The following is a 22,328-nucleotide window of genomic DNA, read 5'->3' on the forward strand; positions in this document are numbered from 1 at the left end:
CTGATGTCTATCTGAGCAGAGGGAGAGAGATCAAAGAAAGTGAATCTCATTCTAGTTCTGTGAGAGATACAAGGAGAATTAAGTAAGAGGCAACTCGAATGAACGTTGCGTTTATTATAATGTTTACATTGCAAAAAGTGACAATTATGTTTCATGCCATTAGAGGTATTGGATCCAGCCAAATAGATTCCAGAACAAAACAGTACAAAACGGAGAGGTGCCTGATCCTGTTTGGGCAGGATCCGGTTCAAATTAAGCACTGGAATAGATCATTGTAATACTTGTTTATTAATTGTATAATAATAGAGCTTGTCAGTTGAATGAGTGACAAACCAACTGTAGCTGTACTAAGAAGAGCAACCAGATATAACGTCAAACTCATAGTTTTAAACTTGATTTCCAAGGGCTGGACAAAATTCACACATGGCAACAAAAAAAAGGCCAAAGAACGTTGGCTGATCTGGAACACTATTGTGAAGCCATGTCAAAAGAATTGAAACAAACTGTTGCTGAGCCTCTCCTCACTGGAGTGATGCTGAGAATAAAATGTTCCCTAAATGGCACCAAAAAATGTCTACCTTATTGTATTTTGCCAATACAATCTGTTATTAGGATGAAACTGAAAAATAACAACTCCTGAGTTGCCAACTCTCACGCATTGACCGTGAGACACACGGTAGCGGTGTGACCAGGCAGTGGCTCGGGTGGTTGATGTCCTTGATTATCTTTTTGGCCTTCCTGTGACATCGGGTGCTGTAGGTGTCATGAAGGACAGGTAGTTTGCCCCCGGTGATGGGTTGTGCAAACCGCACCACCCTCTGGAGAGCCTTGCGGTTTGAGGCTCTCCAAATTGGCGTGTGCCGCTTAGGCCACCCATTGTGACTCGCTCGTGGGCATTCTGGCAGTATGTTTGATTGTGCGTTAAGAATTCAGCATAGCAAGTTTGTATGAAGGTCTAGTTATTAATGGGTACATAGTTCAATAGTAATATCCTCTAAATGCTCTGGTGATAAACTTTTTTGCCCTGTTTCCAATTGTACAGATAGCTGGGAGGACCTATTCAAGTAAGTAAATACATTTTGAATATGTATAAAACATGTATTATTAGCTAACTAGCTACAGTGCAGGCTAACTCAAATGAGCTGCTAAATGAGCTAGCTAGTTGGCTAGCTAACTTCACATACTGTATAGATAGCTAGCTAAGTGAATTAAATATCACCATCTACCTAACTTCATATTAGCTAGCTATCTTGATGTATTTATCACTGTAAAAAAAAAATATTAATTTGTAGATAGGTAGCTAGCTAACAGCCATGGATGAGGGTGATAGGATAGAAGCCTCAACTATCAGTGAGCGAGTAGGCTATTCTGGATAGGGTAGGTACTATGAGGTTTCTGTGTTATGCACTATAGCCCATTACCATATATATGATTGAATATTATCTGCTGTTGGCTTGTGTGGATGTATGTATGTGTTATGCAACATAGCTGACTTGAAACATTGTTAAAAGTGTCAGGGCCAGGGGACTTTCTCATGATGGAAAAATACAGAAGACAGGGCACATTCAGGTGGGGTTGCAGAACAAGCGGTCTTTTGTTAGATAACAGGAGCCAGGTGCGAGATAACGGTATGGAGCATGAGAGCCTGGATGTTCTTCACAGCAACACTTACATCTATCAACAGAAGCGCCAAGAGGCGGGGACCCACCTGAGTGCCTGAGCAAGTTGAAACCACGCCCAGTCTCTACTGTGATAGGCCAACAGACGGGTTGGAACTGTCTATCACAGTATAAAGAATACTGTTTTACATATGTCTAGTCAGTTCTCTGTTCTGCCCTGCGAGGTGGGACAGAGAGCCCGTATATACGAAAATTGCATTTACCACTTATTGCTTAGCTAATAAAAAATACATAGTATACAATCGGTGACTCATTGTCATATTTATCCTGATACCAGATTCGAATTGACGCAACTCTAACAGTACCTTTGTGTAGTTCCTGTCCCTAGAAGTGAGGATGGGGATAACAGTAACATAATATTCAGTGAGGTGTAATTTGACTATAATGAAGTCTGTTTCTTGTGAGGTTTTCTGTCCTCAGATAAAGAGAGCTATGAAAGCCTGTCTACATATGAAGAGCAGTGGTTCTCAGTCCTCGTGCACATTTTTTATTTTGCCTTCGCCTTGCACAGCTGATTCAAATGATCACGTCTTTTCTCCAGCCCAGTTCAACTACTTAAGTACTTGATGTGATGTGTTGGTGCAGAGCTATAACGACCACCTAACAGGCCCTGTGGGTAGCCAGGACAAGGTTTGAAGACCACTATACCACTACCAGTATTAAATGACCCCTGACAACCTCAATGCTCAGCAATTGGATAGGATTAAATGTATAGAAATATTGTGAATCAAACGGGCATCCCCATTCAAGTCAATGATACGCCCATTCTATTTCTGTGCATTTAATTATATTCTATGGCTGGAATCCAATCAGATAGCTTTTGAAAAACTGGGCCCAGGAGGAGCAGACAGACTCCAACATTAAAAACCTATGCCCACCCCAAGGTCATGTAAAACTAACAATGTGTCCAATTGCAGCTGTAAAAACAGACAATCCAGCTCTGGTTATAGTGGCAATTTGGCAACAACTGTTTTATAAGTTCAACTGTGACTCACTCGCCTTGGTTGGGTATAATTTCAAATGGATATATGATAGTGTTATACTTAGAGAACTGCCTTCATGGCTCTTCCACTGACACTTCCAACTGGACACAAACTAATTCTCTGCTGCCCAACAGATGACATCCTCCTATAGGCAAGCCCCCCCCCACGCATTTGAGCACAGAATGGTCCAAAGCCAATGGGGGGATTGGACATTAGAGGGTGGGGCTAGGGAACCCCTTGTCCAGTCTGTGCTTCCATTGAACAGTCCAGACAGACAGCCAGCCAGTCAACCAATGGCAGAGGGCTAGAGCAGAGCCAATCACATGTCGGACCAGAGCACGGCCTTGCTGCCTTTCTCCACACTAATCACGTAGGCTCCCGACGGTGGCCAGGACACAGAGTTGATGGCCGAGCTGAGAGAGAAGAGAAAACAGAACGTCAGAATTGAGCAGGACGGCAGAACAGGAGTATCAGGTATCTCAGAGATGGAGAAAGATCCCTTCCTTTCATCTGTGCCATAATGGCTTCTATGACAGCATGGGCAGCACCATAGAGCATTTTTTTCCCTCCCCAATTTTGTGATATCCAATTGGTAGTTAGTCTTGTCCGTAGGGAATTTGCAGCAATGGCCCTCAACCTTTGCCTCTCCCGAGTCCCATGTGTCCTTTGGAACACGACCCTGCCAAGCCGCACTGCTTCTTGACACACTGCTTGCTTAACCCGGAAGCCAGCCGCACCAATGTGTCGGAGGAAACACCGTCCAGCTGGCGAGAGAAGTCAGCTTGCAGGTGCCCGGCCCGCCACAACTAGTCGCTAGGGCAAGGAAATCCTAGCCGGCCAATCCCTCCCCTAACCTGGGCGACACTGGGCCAATTGTGCGTCGCCTCATTGGCCTCGGCCCGGTTGTGACACAGCCTGGGATCGAACCTGGGTTTGTAGTGACACTAATTACTGCGATGCAGTGCATATATCAATGCATATATCGACTTGTTGACTGCTCAATCCACACAGCAAACATTGTGGGCTAGTTTAGGAATGCTGTGTTGCACGTATAGTAAAAAACTTAACGTGACGTCATTACGGCATGTACATACATTATATAGGTACGCACGTCAGCTTTGACATTTGACGGTTTTAAACATCGGGCCGTTAAACTAGATATCGGCCGATACCGATGTTGGCATTTGTTGCTAATATTGGCAGAGTCCGATATGTTCACCGATATATCGTGCATCCCTACTATAATCCAAACCTGTTTAAGGCCTCAACCTCCCCCAGTAGCCCAGGCAATAGATCCATTTTTTTTTAAATGGCTCACTCATGCTTGTAAGCAATGCTCTATCTTCTGGAGATATTATAAAAACATCCCTCCCCTATATTACATTTAGAATTTTAGACAGCGGCTTCCCTTCAGTTTCAATCGCAGAGCTCGAGGAAATGTATTTTGTTCACGTCAGTGTATCCGATTCTTTTTCAAGCATATCAAAATGCTGATCAATAAATAGTTCAAGATCCTATATATATTATCCAGAATGTTTGTTTCGTAGTTATCAGCTAATCCACACTTTCTCTGATTAATTAATGGGACAAGCTGTGCCCTAACACGCTTCCACCTGCCACACTTTGAAGATGCTAGAACTATCAACAAGTACTTTCCCTCGGTCAACAAGAGTAATGAACAGCATCAGACAACCCCATAGTAGACTTGTTGGACCTTCAGTCCATTCCCGGTGGGGCACTCTTGAGACCCTCCTCCCCCATCCTTCCCTGACCCTTGCCACCACTGCTAAAATTTTAAGGGAAACTCTGCAAAGAAAGTCCCACCCAGCTCACTACTTAAAAATGGTAAAAGTCCTCAATGGCCCTGCCCGTTAAAAACAGGCTTTGTGGCACGAGATCTGTCTATCCAAGTCTATGGCTTATCCCTCAAATTCTGAACCTGAAACCTAAAAAATGCAAAATGGACTAGAAATAATTGTCGAAGGGAGACGATCCTACTCCAGAAGTTCAAACTTACCAGTGGTTCTGGCCCAGGGTGCGGTCCAACTTGCCCGTCAGGACGTTCCACACATACAGCGCTCAGTCTGCAGAGCCCCCCGCCACATAACTGCCATCGGGACTGAGAACACAAGGAAACAGGAGGATCAAAACAAGGTGCTCGAGTGGAGACTCATGGGACTGTGGTTGGATAGGTGAGCATGTGCACACTTTCATGGAGGATGGTAGGGAATTTGACCATGACCAATGTTAGTAAAACTATAAACCAATGATTGGGCTCTGGTCAAAAGTAGTGCACCATATAGGGAATAGAGTGACATTTAGGGCACCCATTGGTATAAAAAGGTGGTGTCCACTCACCTGAAGGTGACTCTGGTCCAGTCAGTGCCACAATTGAAGCCCTGAGCACTGGGAAGAAAAGATTGGAAAACACTGTTGACAAACCTCCAACACCACTAATCTATATCAGACCTGGGTTCCAATAATATTAGGTTTCCTTTGAAATACGTTGAGTGTCAGACAGGCAGGGTTTGCATTATTAGGACTATTCCATTGCCCACATACAGCATCTATTCACCAATAAGAATAAAAGAGAATCTCTGACCACCCATGCAATCACCTCAGATTATCTTAATTGACAATATGGATGAGGCTATCCAGGACTACAAATTTACAAGAAATAAAACACTGAGTGCTGGTTTGACATCAAGTGGTGTGTGGTGGTCAGGTAAATGAGCTTGAGTCTACAGTACTAAAGTGACATGTCCCTGTACCTGAAGGTCTGACGGACCGTGTTGCTGCGCAAGTCGATGATCAGAACAATCAAAATGAACTGACGGCTCAAGCTAAAAAATGTTAAGTGTTGCAAGAGGGGATATTTATTAGAGCACACCGTATTGTACAAATTCAGGTAGGTCCTTCCCGTTTAGGCAGATTTTCCTTCCTCTGGGTTCCTAATGAACACACCCCAGGACAAAAAGCCAGTGTCATGATAATAAAATGACCCCCTAGGCAAAGACCCCATACAACCATTGCCCATGACACAAATGCACTGGGTATGTATGATATCCCCAGCTGGGTTCTCCGCCTACAAACATTCTCATTATTTGGATATTCCCCTATAGCAGCATGAGACCCCCCCCACTTTTCTAATTTGAGATCTACTTTAAAAATGTAAACATGTCGCAAGTATTGGGTTGTAATTTGAAATACTTGCTACACCAGAAGTTAATGGTTATATGAAGGAGAAATGTACATGTTGCGGTCACTGATAAGGGTGGAATGTGGGTCGAGGTCAGGTCAGATGAAGGAATAGTTTATTACCCACGTAAATTAAACTTCCTGCCTAGCAACAAAAATTGTTTAGTGGTGTTTAGAGAAAAGGAGGATACGCTGCCTAAAGCAGGGTATAAATACTTGTGCTAGGGGAAACAGGTATTTGTAGCTGTTTGACCCTTTGGGTGAATACACTTGGTTTAAGCTTTGACTAGTTGTCCGTTAGAGTAAAAACTATTTAGAACCTAGCAGTTGGCTCTGCGAGCAGGGTTCACCAGAATTATACAGTCAAACTAGAGTCCGAATCAGTGAAACAGGAGCCAGCACCAAGGTAGGCTCAGTTCCTACACCTGTTACCACTCATTCTGACATATTGGGCAGATGAGAATCGTAGGCTGAACAATTATAGGATACGGACCTAGAAAGTTTATTCAGTAGGCCCATTGTGTAACGACAGGTCGTAAATATATGGTGTAGGGTAGGTTCCTTTAAGGATAGGTCCTGAGTGGAGGTGTTTGTCAGCAAGATACATTCAAATATATGGTGTAGGGTAGGTTCCATAAGGATAGGTCCAGAGTCGAGCTAGTTCTTTGCGAGATCTGTGAGTGACACTACAGTGTCTGGTAGGTTTCGTTCAGGATAGGTCCCTAGTGGGGGTGTTGCCCTGTATGGATAAATTGTTAGGCTTGTGTACTAGTACGGTAGGTTGTAAAGAAGTAGTCCATGGAGAAGGCCAACCGGAGGTAATGTGGATGGTGATAAGGTTGTCTATAAATTCTGAACAAAAGCCACATTCATGGTTAAAAAAAAAACAAGATATTCAAATGTGTGTATTCGTAGTAGCAATAAGGAGAGAGGTTGGTTTATGCCCTTTTGGGAGGGGAAACCCTATGTGGAAATAGGAAGACAACTGAATAGTTTTGGTAATGTGTGTTGTCAATGATGAGGCGTAACACTGGTATAAGACATTTGGTCACCCGTAATCTCCAGTCGTAAATCTACAGATGCTTCAGTATTGGTTCGAAAACAAGGTATCATGACCAATTAATAGGCACAAAAACCATAACTACTCTCCAGGGGAAGTGGGTATCACTTCCTTGGAAAATTGTTAATAGAAGGCATATAAGATGACGCCTGACGCCGGAAAAAATGGCAGCCGTTTTACAGGCCCCCCAACTAATTGTGCTATTGTGTTTTTTTTCAAAGTTATTTGTAACTTATTTTGTACATAATGTTTGCCACCGTATCTTCTGGATATCAGGACAGCAATCACTCACCTCGGATTAGACAAAGATTAATTCTTCAACAAGCAGGACGCACAGGGTGTACTTCAGACACCCGACAAAGCCAAAACCCCAGTCATTCGCAAGAGACGCATGTATATAGGACACAGGGCGGGGTGCCTTGTAAGGATCCTCCGATGGCGAGTGGGAAAGCTGCCCTTACCTACAGTATTATTTGCCAATGTACAATCATTGGACGAGGTACGATCACGAATATCCTACCATCAAAAACTGTAATATCTTATGTTTCACAAAAATCGTGGCTGAATGACAACATGGATAACATTCAGCTGACGGGATATACGCTGCACCAGCTAGACAGAACAGCACACTCGGTAAGACGAGGTGGGGGGGCTGTGTATATTTGTATACAACAGCTGGAGCGCGAAATCTAAGGAAGTCTCTAGATTTTGCTCGCCTGAAGTAGTCTCATGATAAACTTTGATGATAAATCTATATTTTTTGTGGCTGTTTATTTACCACCAGAGACAGATGCTGGCATTAAGACGGCACTCGTCAGCTGTATAAGGAAATAAGCAAACAGAAAACTGCTCATGCAGATGTGGCACTCTTAGTGGCGGGGGACTTTAATGCAGGGTGACAAATCAGTTACCAAATTTCTAGCAGTAATGTTAACATTCTGGAGTATATGCAAATTGCCATCATACAATCTGAAGCAGCAGACTGAAAATTTATATTTGTGTAAAGGGTGATCAGATGAATCTGCACGCACAGTAACATTCTGGAGTATATGCAAATTGCCATCATACAATCTGAGGCAGCAGACTGAAAATTAATATTTAATTAATATGTAATTCAAAACTTTTGGCCACGACTGTATAAGTCATAAGTTTGTGATATTGAACATTATGGAATTACTATTCAAATAGGAGGGACTTTTTTGGGTTGTAATTTCAAACACTTGTTACACCAGAAGTTAATGGTTAACCTCTCTGGGCTAGGCCCACATGGCCAATAGCCAGGGAAAATGCAGAGCGCCAAATTCAAACACACATTACACATGCAAGTTAGCAAATTAAAGCTACACTCGTTGTGAATCCAGCCAACATGTCAGATTTCAAAAAGGCTTTTCAGCGAAAGCACAAGATGCTATTATCTGATGATAGCACAACAGTAAACAATGAGAGTAGCATATTTCAACTCTGCAGGCGTGACACAAAACGCAGAAATAAAATATAAATCACGCCTTACCTTTGACAAGCTTCTTTTGTTGGCACTCCTATATGTCCCATAAACATCACAAATGGTCCTTTTGTTCGATTAATTCCGTCGATATATATGGTTACCCAAAAAATGTGTTGATGTTTTTTTGTTTATGTTTCCTTACTTTTTCAAAGTCACTGTGCATTTGCAATATGTTTCAATGGGCAGGTACCATCACGAATTTGTCATGCTCAAAATTTTTTAGATGTATTTTTTTTTGTTTCTTACTTTTTCAAAGTCACTGTGCATTTGCAATATGTTTTAATGGGCAGGTACCATCACGAATTTGTCATGCTCAAAATTCAAGCTTTACTTTGCTCAAACTATACCTTTGTCATCTTGTGATCTAAAATATGCAACTGGTTACCCAAAAAATGTGTTGATGTTTTTTTGTTTATGTTTCCTTACTTTTTCAAAGTCACTGTGCATTTGCAATATGTTTCAATGGGCAGGTACCATCACGAATTTGTCATGCTCAAAATTTTTTAGATGTATTTTTTTTTGTTTCTTACTTTTTCAAAGTCACTGTGCATTTGCAATATGTTTTTTCACTATAGAATCATATTGCAAATGCACGTGCATCTGGTCACCCCCCCAAAAAAATGTTAGATTTTTTTTGTTTATGTTTCCTTACTTTTTCAAAGTCACTGTGCATTTGCAATATGTTTTTTCACTATAGAATCATATTGCAAATGCACGTGCAACTGGTCACCTAAAAATCAAAATAAAATGTTTATGTTTCCTTACTTTTTCAAAGTCACTGTGCATTTGCAATATGTTTTTTCACTATAGAATCATATTGCAAATGCACGTGCATCTGGTCACCCCCCAAAACATTTTTTAGATTTTTTTTGTTTATGTTTCCTTACTTTTTCAAAGTCACTGTGCATTTGCAATATGTTTTTTCACTATAGAATCATATTGCAAATGCGCGTGCAACTGGTAACCGGGGAAAAAAAAATGATGATTTCATTATGTCCATTTGTTTATGTTTCCTTACTTTTTCAAAGTCACTGTGCATTTGCAATATGTTTTTTCACTATAGAATCATATTGCAAATGCGCGTGCAACTGGTCACCTAAAATTTTTTTAAAAATGTTTATGTTTCCTTACTTTTTCAAAGTCACTGTGCATTTGCAATATGTTTCAATGGGCAGGTACCATCACGAATTTGTCATGCTATAAAAATCCTGCAGGAATGTGAAATTGACTGGCCCGATGAACTCGGGATGGCTTTGCAGTGATTCTGGTTCATCTCAATCGCTCGTTAGGGTAGATTTCAGAATGTCGCTTTTGGTGATGGTACCTCACTGTTTAAACATATTGCAAATGTACAAAAGTCAACTAGCAAGTCAGTGTCCATCAGTCAATTAGATGTCATTATGACACCAAACTGATACAAACTGACACCAAACCCACTTTTTCCAACTCGTTTAGTAGCCAACTATTACATACTTCAGAGCTGGCCCAAAATTCACAACGCCTTGGGTTCAAACCATAAAAAAACCATAAAACACGTAGTTACGTTCTAGCTGCGGGTCCATTTCTTATGTTATGTGTTGGCCTAGCTGAGGCGACCCCGAATCCCAAGTTTCGGCTCGATAGGTCATTTGGTGTCCGAGAAAAACCCTAATTGGTGCTGAAAATCCACTATTTTCCATGACTTGCTACGGGGTCCTTGAACGAGCTATCGGACAGAAACGTCGGGGTCCGTCTCTATGGGCCGAGCCGGTTTCAATGCACCTAGCCTTGCGTCTCTGAGACTTTTCTAAACGTCGTCATTTTCGTAATGGTCAAAATGAATTGAAGGTATTGCAAATGTACGAGGCTGTTTCTCGGTCCGAGAACCGTCTAGAGCCACGTAACTCACCACGCACCATCGACCGGAGGTCTTGAACAGGTTTCTAAAGTTTCGGAACTCTAGGTCCGACGGTTCTTTTTTAGCTCCAACAAAGCTAACTATTGCAGCCACTGTCTGTCTCTACGCACCCCAATACGTCCCTCCTTCCAACTTGTGTTTTAGTGTGATTTTTTTTTCCTTTGAATTTTTTGGGGAAAAATGACTGATTTACAGTTCATGGGGGTTGCCTAATCACATATATGAAGTTTTGGACAGATCTGACTTTTTTAACCCTTCGAAACAGCCCCTGAGACACCAATTATGGCACTTCCGGTTGGCACAGGAAGCTACAAATCAACACATATCCTCATTGGGGTATGCTGTTACATAATCCTGAGTTTTAAGTCCTTACGTTAAGAATTGACTGATTTACACAGGGTTGAATGCACTATGTCCATCAAACTGCAGGCAGGGTATGGGTAAACACTTTTAGGGGCATTTTAACCACTTCCGGTTGGTCCAGGAAGCTCAGAATCAACACAGGTAGACCTCATAGTGGCCTGATGGACCGGTACCGAAGACAGGTTCATACGGCATTCATAACCCATATAGACTTCAGGTTGAAATTAGGGGTGCAGGCAATGTATTCCTATGGGGAGAGATGACACTGCATAAGGACTTTTTTGGAATTGAAGGGACTTGTAATTTCAAACACTTGTTACACCAGAAGTTAATGGTTAACCTCTCTGGGCTAGGCCCACATGGCCAATAGCCAGGGAAAATGCAGAGCGCCAAATTCAAACACACATTACACATGCAAGTTAGCAAATTAAAGCTACACTCGTTGTGAATCCAGCCAACATGTCAGATTTCAAAAAGGCTTTTCAGCGAAAGCACAAGATGCTATTATCTGATGATAGCACAACAGTAAACAATGAGAGTAGCATATTTCAACTCTGCAGGCGTGACACAAAACGCAGAAATAAAATATAAATCACGCCTTACCTTTGACAAGCTTCTTTTGTTGGCACTCCTATATGTCCCATAAACATCACAAATGGTCCTTTTGTTCGATTAATTCCGTCGATATATATCCAAAATGTCCATTTATTTGGATAGTTTTATCCAGGAAAACACAGCTTCCAACTTACACAACGCCGCTACAAAATCTCTCAAAAGTTACCTGTAAACTTTGCCAAAACATTTCAAACTACTTTTGTAATACAACTTTAGGTATTTCTAAACGTATATAAATCGATCAAATTGAAGACGGGATGATCTGTGTTCAATACAGGAGCAAAACAAACTGACGCTACTTTTCTGGTTACGCGCCTCTATCAAAAAGGTACACATGAAGTGACGTTCGTTCTGAGCTATGGTACTTCTTCATTACACAAAGGAAAAACCTCAACCAATTTCTACAAACTGGTGACATCCAGTGGAAAGCGGTAGGAACTGCAGAAAAGTCGATTAGCATTCTGGATTCCCCATGAAAACATATTGAAAAGACAGTGACTTAAAAAAAACAACATCTGAATGGTTTGTCCTCGGGGCTATTTTGTAAATGACATCGCTGAAGTCTAGAATCGGTAGGACAGTGAGTTTTACGAGGGTAGGTATGTTTGGCAGCATGAGTGAAGGCTGCTTTGTTGCGAAATAGGAAGCCGATTCTAGATTTCATTTTGGATTGGAGATGCTTAATGTGAGTCTGGAAGGAGAGTTTACAGTCTAACCAGTCATCCAGGTATTTATAGTTGCCCACATATCCTAGGTCAGAACCGTCCGCGATCGGTTGAAGAGCATGCGTTTAGTTTTACTTGCATTTAAAAGCAGTTGGAGGCCACGGAAGGAGAGTTGTATGGCATTGAAGCCCGTCTGGAGGTTAGTTAGCACAGTGTCCAAAGAAGGGCCAGACGTATACAGAAGGGTCTCTGTGTAGAGGTGGATCAGAGAATCAGTGATGTATACAGAGAAGAGAGTGAGCCCGAGAATTTAACCCTGTGGCACCCCCATAGACTGCCAGAGGTCCGGACAAATGGCCCTCCGATTTGACACACTGAACTCTATCAGAGAAGTAGTTGGTGAACCAGGCGAGGCAGTCATTTGAGAAACCAAGGTTGTTGAGTCTGACGATAAGAATGTGGTGATTGACAGTCGAAAGCCTTGGCCAGGTCGATGAATACGGCTGCACAGTAATGTCTCTTATCGATGGCGGTTATGACATTGTTTAGGACCTTGAGCGTGGCTGAGGTGCACCCATGACCAGCTCGGAAACCAGATTGCATTTTACCTTTATTTAACTAGGCAAGCCAGTTAAGAACAAATTCTTATTTTCAATGACTGCCTAGGAACAGTGGGTTAACTGCCTGTTCAGGGCCAGAACGACAGATTTGTACCTCGTCAGCTCGGGGGTTTGAACTTGTAACCTTCCGGTTACTAGTCCAACGCTCTACGCTACCCTATGCTACCCTACGCTACCCTACGCTCTATGCTACTACGCTACCCTGCCGCAATAAGCTATAGGAGATGAGTAAATAAATGGAAGTTAAATCAAATTGTGCTTCACATGAAATCTATTTTCATGTTGCTCTTTATTGCTCCAGTGTCTCATATCCCACTGTTTCCAGGAACATTGCTTGGCAATATTGCCTAAAAAGGCTATGATACACTAGCAATTTTTAAGGGGAGCCAATAAAATAAAAATTCCCCAAATTCAGTATATTTTCCCGAATTCTGTTCTCAGTTGGATTTTTTCCTGGTTTTGGATCATTGTGTTATTCATTCAGAATTGCAATTATTTTTAGAGAAACAACGAAATGGGGTGTTCCAAGTCTAAATCACATCAGAAGGCCATTTAAGTCTGGGGAAAATACAAACAAATTTAGACTGATTGCAATTCCCCTTTAATTCCTCTTCTAGGAGCAAGGAATGCGTTTGCTTGCTTAGTTTTTGTACTGCTGCTGCTAATTTCATGTCAGAGGTTGAAAAACAAATGGAAAGCATACATTAAGCTTTACTAGGGATATGGTTAGGTTTACCGTTTTGGTAAATTAATGATATGTACCCATTGACTTGAAGAAAATAACTTATAAATGCCTCATGAGGTTAGTTCAACTGTCTTACCCCATCAACACATCAAATACAAGCATATTTTACTCCAATGTTTGTTAAAGTAGTTGTAGAACAGTATATAGCCTCAAAACTAATTTTGATATCATGGCTGGTCAGTCCTTGTATCCATAGCTCTGGTTTATATATTTTGAGAGTGGTTACATTTCTCCAGCCCTATCCCGCAGCTTTTCACTGAAATGGACAGGGAAAATACTTTGTTTTAACTGTAGATTGCCCCTTTAAGGTTAGTAGACAGTTAGGTGGACGTCTATAAACCATCTATTGGGGACTATCCGAATAAAGTTTCACCCTCCACACTCACCTGATGTCCCAGAACTGCACTTTCTTATCGAACTGGCCGCTCATGACACTGCTCTGTGCAGACTATGTCATTACAGCTGGATCCAGCAAACAGTCTTCATGCCTGAGAGGAAGAAACAGAGTGGGCGTTTAGAACTGACCAAAGGCTCCATCCACAAGAAAAACGAATCCCCAACGAGTAGAACATGCACGCATTAATCTCTTAAACAATCCACATTAATCTCTTAAAAAAGCCGTTGTGTGGCTGAAAAAAAAAATCCTTTAAAAGAGGAAAGAGGAATGTCAACGAAATGCTAACACCAATGGGGAAAAATACAACTTACAGACTTTGCTGCGCAGGTCCCACAATCTTAAAGTCCTGTTGTAGCTCCCGGAGACGATGCGAGTGTTGTCCAGGAGAAAACGAGCCGCCAGCACCTTCCCGCTGTGGCCTGTCAGTGTGTGCTGGGTGGGTTGTGCGACAAAAAAAACAGCATCTCTTATTGGCCCAGTCACATTAAGGTGAATGGAAAGAGCATTGCCTTTTGCGTTTGTGAAAACAGGTATGGTCTCAGTTTGAAAGTTGAGATCAGCGGCCCAGCCCCGTACCACAGCTTGATACCCCTTAGTGATTGGTTCTGTTGGATGTCCATCAACACAGTGACGCCATGGTCTCTTAGAGACACAGGATGTGAGGTTATCCTCTATGTCAGCAGCCCCTGTGTCCAACGATGCACAACTAGAGCATGCTGGGGGTAGAGCAGGGGCTGTTGGGAGCCGATGGATAGCAGGGAGTGGGAACTGGGTGTCAGACCTTTTACATAACATCATTGACCAACATATGACTTTTACAGTATCTGACAAACAGCCTAGAAGGACATTTTAGGCTCCAAAAATGTTCTTATATACATAGGGAGAGAAGTATTTCCTGACCACATAGCATCGATCATAAGAAAGCTGTAATTGCTGAAACCATCCTAAGAACAGTCTAGGGCTGTTCCCAACTAAAAACAATCTTGGTTCCATCAATACGTCTTTTCTTTCCACCAATCGAATGGTCAAATTTTTAAAAAGTGTATTTTCCCCATGCGTTTTAATAAAATCAACTATATATACACAGCTTGTCTGATGCTTTAAGCACGCTGATGGATTAAATAATTACAACACAAAATGACTCAATAAGGAGCAAGAGATAAAGATAGCCTAACCAGAAAAAATAAAAAAACTGTTCCCGACCCTCCTCCCGATGGCCTTCCCAGATACTTCCGTTACGCTCCTGAAGTTGCCAGGAATAGGCTAAAATAAAATGTATAATAGTCTTTATATAAAAAAAGCTTGTAATTTGGTTAATCTAAATTAAAATGATACAAACCTAAATGTTACTTAATTAAATTGCCACTGCCAACTATGTAATAGCCTACATAAAACCAACACATAACATTGCAGCCTGCAGGTACAAAATATCCTGCTAAAAATAACTATCCTATAAATCACATTGGCTACGCATGACCTGTCTGCAACATACTTGAAACATTGTAGCAACTACCAACTGTGTCTGGCCTGAAACTCACTTTTTTTTATTTATATTCTGGGCCCTCAGTTTATTGCACCAGTGAACTCAGAACAGACACAGCTGTAGGCTATTTGTGCAAGTGATATGAAGTAAATCGTAATTTGACATTTGCATTGGATCAGAACATTACATTTTTCCCTTTCATGTCAAATGTTTATCGAAAGGGAGAGAGCTCGAAATATTTTTAAAATACAATGAGGAACTATTGTCCATCAATGGATTCTAAAAACAGACTGCTTACCTGCAGTTTGAAGTGAAGAAAAATTGACTTTGAGAAAGTCTGCAGCTCATTAGTGGTGTTGAGTTAAGATAATCAAAAATACTGTCAGACATATCCAAATTGGGCACATTTGTAAGCCTACTTTTGCGTGCAGGCCAGGTAGCCTTGGCCTACTTTTATATGCATAATCAGGTGCATATCCTTACTCACCATTGACAGGACCACACCAAACAAAAGACCAAACTAAACCAAAACTTGTTTCTCACAAGTATAGCATAGGTTGTGAACTCTGCAAAAGTGTCCACTCCGACAATAATAATGGGCTAATAATGGTGAAACGTCTAATAATATTATTGAATGGATTAACAGAAATGACAAATTATGGGAATTAACAGTAAATGAAGGCTAATACTGGTGATGAATGTAATGGGGAGTTGATAGACACGAACAATCAATGGGCAAACAACTCACAATAAAGTTGTGAAACAAGGAATGCTCACAAAATGGCTGGAGATCGCATTCTGGAGAGAGAGAGACTTGCCTTGTACATCCTAGCCACACTCCCCTTCTTGGACGATAGCATTCCCGCAGCCTAGTCAATGGATTAATCCAAATAAATAAATAAATATATATAAATATATATAAATATATATAAATAAATATATATATATATATATATATATATTTATATATAAATATATATAAATATAAATATATATATATATATATATATATATATATATATATATATATAAATATATAAATATATATATATAAATATATAAATATATATATAAATGGGGTCAGCCCTACAACCTTCACTTGCATACTATTCCCTTACCTTTGATGATCTTCATCAGAATGCACTCCCAGGAATCCCAGGTCCACAATAAATGTTTGTTTGTTCGATAATGTCTGTTATTTATGTCCAAATACCTCCTTTTGTTGGCGTGTTTGGTATACATTTCCAAACGCTCGTTCTGGTCGAGCGTTACTTCGGACAAAAACTTCAAAAAGTTATATTACAGGTGGAAGCCCTAGGAAGTGCAACTTCATTCATATCTCAATGGGATTTCAATTGGAACTGTGTTGAAAATCTACCAACCTCAGATTTCTCACTTCCGTTTGGATTTCTTCAGGTTTTTGCCTGCCATTATGAGTTCTGTAATACTCACAGACATCATTCAAACAGTTTTAGAAACTTCGCAGTGTTATCTATCCAATACTACTAATAATAGTCTCAGTTGCTAATACATGAATGAGGAGCAGGCCGTTTACTCTGGGCACCTTATTCATCCAAGCTACTCAATACTGCCCCCCAGCCATAAGAAGTTTTAAATATAAAACTGAAATCTCACATTTACATAAGTATTCAGACCATTGACTCTGTACTTTGTTGAACCACCTTTGGCAGCGATTACAGCCTCGGGTCTTCTTGGGAATGACTCGAAAAGCTTGGCACACCTGTATTTGGAGAGTTCTTCCATTCATCTCTGCAGATCCTCTCAATCTTTTAGGTTAATTGAGAGTGTTGCTGCACTGCTATTTTCAGGTTTCTCCAGAGATATTTGACCAGGTTTAAGTCCGGGCTCTGGCTGGGCCACTCAAGGACATTCAGAGACTTGTACCGCAGCCACTTCTGCTTTGTCTTGGTTGTGTGCTTAGAGTCGCTGTCCTGATGGAAGGTGGACCTTCGACCCTGTCGGAGGCCCTGAGAGCTCTGGAGCAGGTTTTCAATCAAGGATCTCTGCACTTTGCTCCATTCATCTTTGCCTCAATTCTAACTAGTCTCCCAGTCCCTGCCGTGGAAAAACATGCCCACAGCATGATGCTGTCACCACGGTTGACTGTAGAGATGGTGCCTGGTTTCCTCCAAATGTGATGCTTGGCATTCAGGCCAAAGTGTTCAATCTTGGTTTCATTAGACCAGAGAATCTTGTTTCTCTGGGAGTCTTTAGGTGCCTTTAGGCAAACTCTAAGTGGGTTGTCATGTGCCTTTTATTGAGTGGCTTCTGTCTGGCCACTACAATAAAGGCCTGATTGGTGGAACACTACAGAGATTGTTGTCCTTCTGGAAGGTTCTCTCTTCACAGAGGAACTCTGGAGCTCTGTCAGAGTGACCATTGGGCTCCTGATCATCTCCCTGACCAAGGCCATTCCCCGATTGCTCAGTTTGCCCGGACAGCCTCCTCTAGGAAAGAGTCTTGGTGGTTCCAAACTTCTTCCACTGACCCCAGATCTGTGCTTCGACAGAATCATGTCTCTAAGCTCTATGGACAATTCCTTCGACCTCATGGCTTGGTTTCTGCTCTGACAGGCACTGTCAATTGTGGGACTTTATGTAGTGTCCCCAATCAATTGAATTTACCACAGGTGGACTCCAATCAAGTTGCAGAAATATCTCAAGGATGATCAATGGAAACAGGATGCACCCGAGGTCAATTTCAAGTCTCATAGCAAAGGGTCTGAATACCTATGTAAATTAGATTTTTGTTTATTGTAAATGTACAAACATTTCTAAAAAACTGTTTTTGTTTTATCATTTATCATGCTCAGAGTAGACTTCTGTGGTTCTATGGTAAACTGTACTTACGCGGCCATGGGCAGTGGCTCCTTCATAGCATCTGCGAGCTCCTTCTGAAGCTTGGCTCGTCTCCGCCTGAAATGAAAAGCAATTTGTATTTTTTTTACAAAAATTGCTGGATTGCACAACAACCTAACAGTTATTTGGAAGGTTTTATTTAAACTGAAGGTGACTTGGTCGTTTTGCCAACTTTAGTTGAATCCATTGATTGCTAGTTGCTCTAGATAAGAGCATTTGAGTCATGATTAAAATACAAAAAAGTACTATAATTGCAGGACACTTGGGGGCACCTACATGATCGATCACTGAGCCACAACTGGGTCTCCAAGCCTTCTCAGCTCCAAGCCAGCCACCTGGTTGCTCCATATTTAACATTAATAGCACCGGAGGAGATGGATGCCATTTTAAGGTCCCCTAACCAATTGTGCTATTGTGTGCTGTTTATCGTTATTTGTAACTTATTTTGTACATAATGTTAATGCCACCGAAAATAGCTTCTTGATATCAGGACAGCGATTACTCATCTCATACCAGTATAAGTTCTCTCTTTAATGAGTCGGACACAAAGGAATAATTTCAGATTCCCGACAAGGCCCTCATCCCTGTCATTCGCAGGAGAAAGAGATGTCGAGGACGAAGGTCGGGGTGTCTTGTAAGGATCCAATGACGAGAGGGTAATCTACCTTTACCATCGGTCCTATTAGCCAACTTATAATTATTGGATAATAAAATAAACTACGATAACGTATCTCCTACCAACAGGACATTAAAAACTCATATCTTGTGTTTCACAGAGTCGTGGATGAACGACGACATGAATAACATACAGCTTGCAGGTTTTACGCTGTATTAGCAGGATAGAACGGCCGCCTCTAGTAATACAAGGGGTGGCGGTGTATGCATATTTGTAAACAGCACGTGAACAAAATCTATTAGTAAAGACTAGGTGTTGCTCGCCTGAAGTAGAATATCTAATGATAAGCTGTAGACCACACTATTTATCAAGAGAGTTTAAATCTATATTCATTGTAGCAGGAAAAAGCTCATCCAGAGGCGACGTGCAACCAGAAGAATAAAAAATAAAAAAATAAAACTCTAGATCACCGTTACGCCACACAGACGCGTACAAAAGCTCTCCCTCCATTTGGCAAACTCTATCCTCCCAATTCCTGCTTTCAAGCAAAAACTAAAGCAGAAAGCACCAGTGACTCAGTTAATACATTTTTTTTTTAAGTTGTCAGATGAAGCAGATGCTAAGCTACAGGACTGTTTTGCTAGCACAGACTGGAATATGTTCCGGGATTCTTCCGATGGCATTGAGGAGTACAACACATCAGTCACTGGCTTTATCAATAAGTGCATAGATGACATCGTCCCTACTGTGTCTGTACATACAAACCCCAACCAAAAGACATTGAATGCAGGCAACATCCGCACTGAGCAAAAGGGTTGAGTTCCCGCTTTCAAGGAGCGGGAATCTAACCCGGAAGCTAATAAGAAATCCTGCTATGCCCTCCGACAAACCATCAAACAGGCAAAGCATCAATACAGGACTAAGATTGAACTGTACTACACCGGCACCGACCCTCGTCGAATGTGGCAGGGCTTGCAAACTATTATAGACTACAAAGGGAAGCACAGCCAAGAGCTCCCCAGTGACACGAGCCTATCAGAAGAGTTAAGTGCCTTTTATCCTCGCTTCGAGGTAAGCAACACTGAAACATGCATGACAGCGTCAGCTGTTCAGGACGACTGTGTGATAACGCTCTCCGTAGCCGATGTGAATAAGACCTTTAAACAGGTCAACATTCACAAGGCCACAGGGCTAGACGAATTACCAGGACGTGTACTCTGAGCATGTACTGACCAACTGACAAGTGTCTTCACTGACATTTTCAAACTCACCATTTCTGAGTTTAATCCCAACATTTTTCAAGCAGACCACCATAGTCCCTGTGCCCAAGAACAATAAGGTAACCTGCCTAACTGAGTACAGACCCATAGCACTCACATCTGTAGCCATGAAGTGCTTTGAAAGGCTGGTCATGGCTCACATCAACACCATTATCCCAGAAACCCTAGACCCACTAGAATTTGCAACCACACCAACAGATCAACAGATGCAATCTGTATTGCACTCAACACGGGCCTTTCCCAGGACTCCTGGGTGGCGCAGTGGTCTAAGGCCACCAGAGATTCTGTGTTCGAGCCCAGGCTCTATCGCAGCCGGGAGGCCCATGAGGCGGCGCACAATTGTCCCAGCGTCGTCTGGGTTAGGGAGGGTTTGGCCGGCAGGGATATCCTCGTCTCATCACGCACTGCGACTCCTGTGGCGGGCCGGGCGCAGTGCACGCTGACCAGGTCACCAGGTGCACAGTGTTTCCTCTGACACATTGGTGCGGCTGGCTTCCGGGTTAGATGTGCATTGTGTCAAGAAGCAGTGCGGCTTGGTTGGGTTGTGCTTCGGAGGATGCATGGCTCTCGACATTCGCCTCTCCCGAGTCCATACGGGAGTTGCAGTGATGAGACAAGACTGTAAATACTACCAATTGGATACCACGAAATTGGGGGGTAAAAATTAAAACTGGCCTTTCCCACCTGCACAAAAGGAACACTTGTGAGAATGTTATTAAATCGACTACAGCTCAGTGTTCAACACCATAGTGCCCTCAAAGCTCATCACTAAGCTAAGGACCCTGGGATGAAACACCTCCCTCTGCACCTGGATCCTGGACTTCCTGACAGGCCACCCCCAGGTGGTTAGGGTAGGCAACACCACATCTGCCACACTGATCCTCAACACGGTGACCACACCATCATTGAGTTTGCCAATAACAACAGTGGTAGGCCTGATTACCAACAACGATGAGACAGCCTATAGGGAGGTCAGAGACCTTACCGTGTGGTGCAAGGATAACCTCTCCCTCAATGTGATCAAGACAAAGGAGATGAACGTGGACTACAGGAAAAGGAGTACTGAGCACACCTCCATTTTCATCGACAGGCTGTCGTGGAACAGGTTGAGAGCTTCAAGTTCCTTGATGTCCACATCAACAAACTATCATGGTCCAAACACCAAGAGAGTCGTAAAGAGGACACGACAAAGCCTATTCCCCCTCAGGAGACTGAAAATATTTGGCATGGGTCCTCAGATCCTCAAAAGGTTCTATAGCTGCACAATCGAAAGCATCCTGGCTGGTTGCATCCCTGCCTGGTATGGCAACTGCTCAGCCTCCGACCGCAAGGCACTACTGTGCGTACGGCTCAGTACATCACCGGGGCCAAGCTTCCTGTCATCCAGGACCTCTATATACCAGGCAGTGTCAGAGCATACACCCTAGTCATAGACTGTTCTCCCTGCTACCGCACGGCAAGCAGTACAGGAGCGCTAAGTCTAGGTCCAGAATGCTTCAGAATGAAGCCTTAAGACTCCTGAACATCTAATCAACTGGCTACCCAGACTAATTGCATTGCTCCCCACTTTTACACTGCTGCGACTTTGTTTATTATCTACGCATAGTCACTTTACCTCTACCTACATGTACATATTACCTCGACTAACCAGTGCCTCCACACATTGTCTCTCTACAGGTAGCCCTTGTTTATAGCCTCTTATCTTACTGCTGCTACTGTGATGAGGGCCGTAAGATATGATACAACTAGAGCCGAGTCAAGCCGTGTCGCCCTGGTTGGCTCACTTGTAGGGTTCACGCTACAAGTATCAAGATACTAAGAGATTTTTCCCTTGCAAAAAACAAACAAACACGAAGCATACTAAACTATATGGTCCTTTGAAATCCCGCTTTATGTAAAATAACGAGTGCTAAAACTTAGAATAAATAAATGTGACTCAGTGACAACATAAGGCTGTTTCCAACATTATTAAGGCAGTTTTACTCAAGAAATTGAATCCGCTTCATATTTTGTTTCCATGTCATGAAACTTCCTGGTATCGTGATAGCCGGTACAATGACAACCCTACTCACTTGCAGTCTCATTTTCTGCATTGAGTTTGTTGGCCTCTTGGGATTTCTCAGCCATCCAGAGAGACACCAGCTCCTGGTTGTCATTGGTGGTGCGCCACAGCTTCTCCTCCAGGGCACCGAAGGTGATCGGAGGGGCGTCGTACTCGTCCTTCAGCGTCTGGTTGGCCTGCTCCAGGTCCTGTAGCTGGCCACGCAGCTCCCGGCACTCACCCTTCAGCTCTGTGATCGGTCGCTGGTACTCCTGCATCCTGGCAGATGCGTTTGGCAAAAAA

At 42.3% G+C, this 22,328-nt stretch overlaps 1 non-coding gene and 1 pseudogene across 1 annotated transcript; both read right to left on the reverse strand.

Annotated features, from left to right (window-relative positions):
* Positions 1–269: 269 nt before the first annotated feature.
* The window catches only part of LOC139392533 (autophagy-related protein 16-like), a 30,444-nt pseudogene continuing 8,385 nt past the window's right edge, over positions 270–22,328 (reverse strand).
* LOC139393348 (small Cajal body-specific RNA 6) lies at positions 14,261–14,529 on the reverse strand. The gene has a single exon (XR_011629779.1). It is a non-coding gene; the product is annotated as a small Cajal body-specific RNA 6 (non-coding RNA).

Source organism: Oncorhynchus clarkii, chromosome 33 (genome assembly GCF_045791955.1).
Source record: "Oncorhynchus clarkii lewisi isolate Uvic-CL-2024 chromosome 33, UVic_Ocla_1.0, whole genome shotgun sequence".
NCBI lineage: Eukaryota > Metazoa > Chordata > Actinopteri > Salmoniformes > Salmonidae > Oncorhynchus > Oncorhynchus clarkii.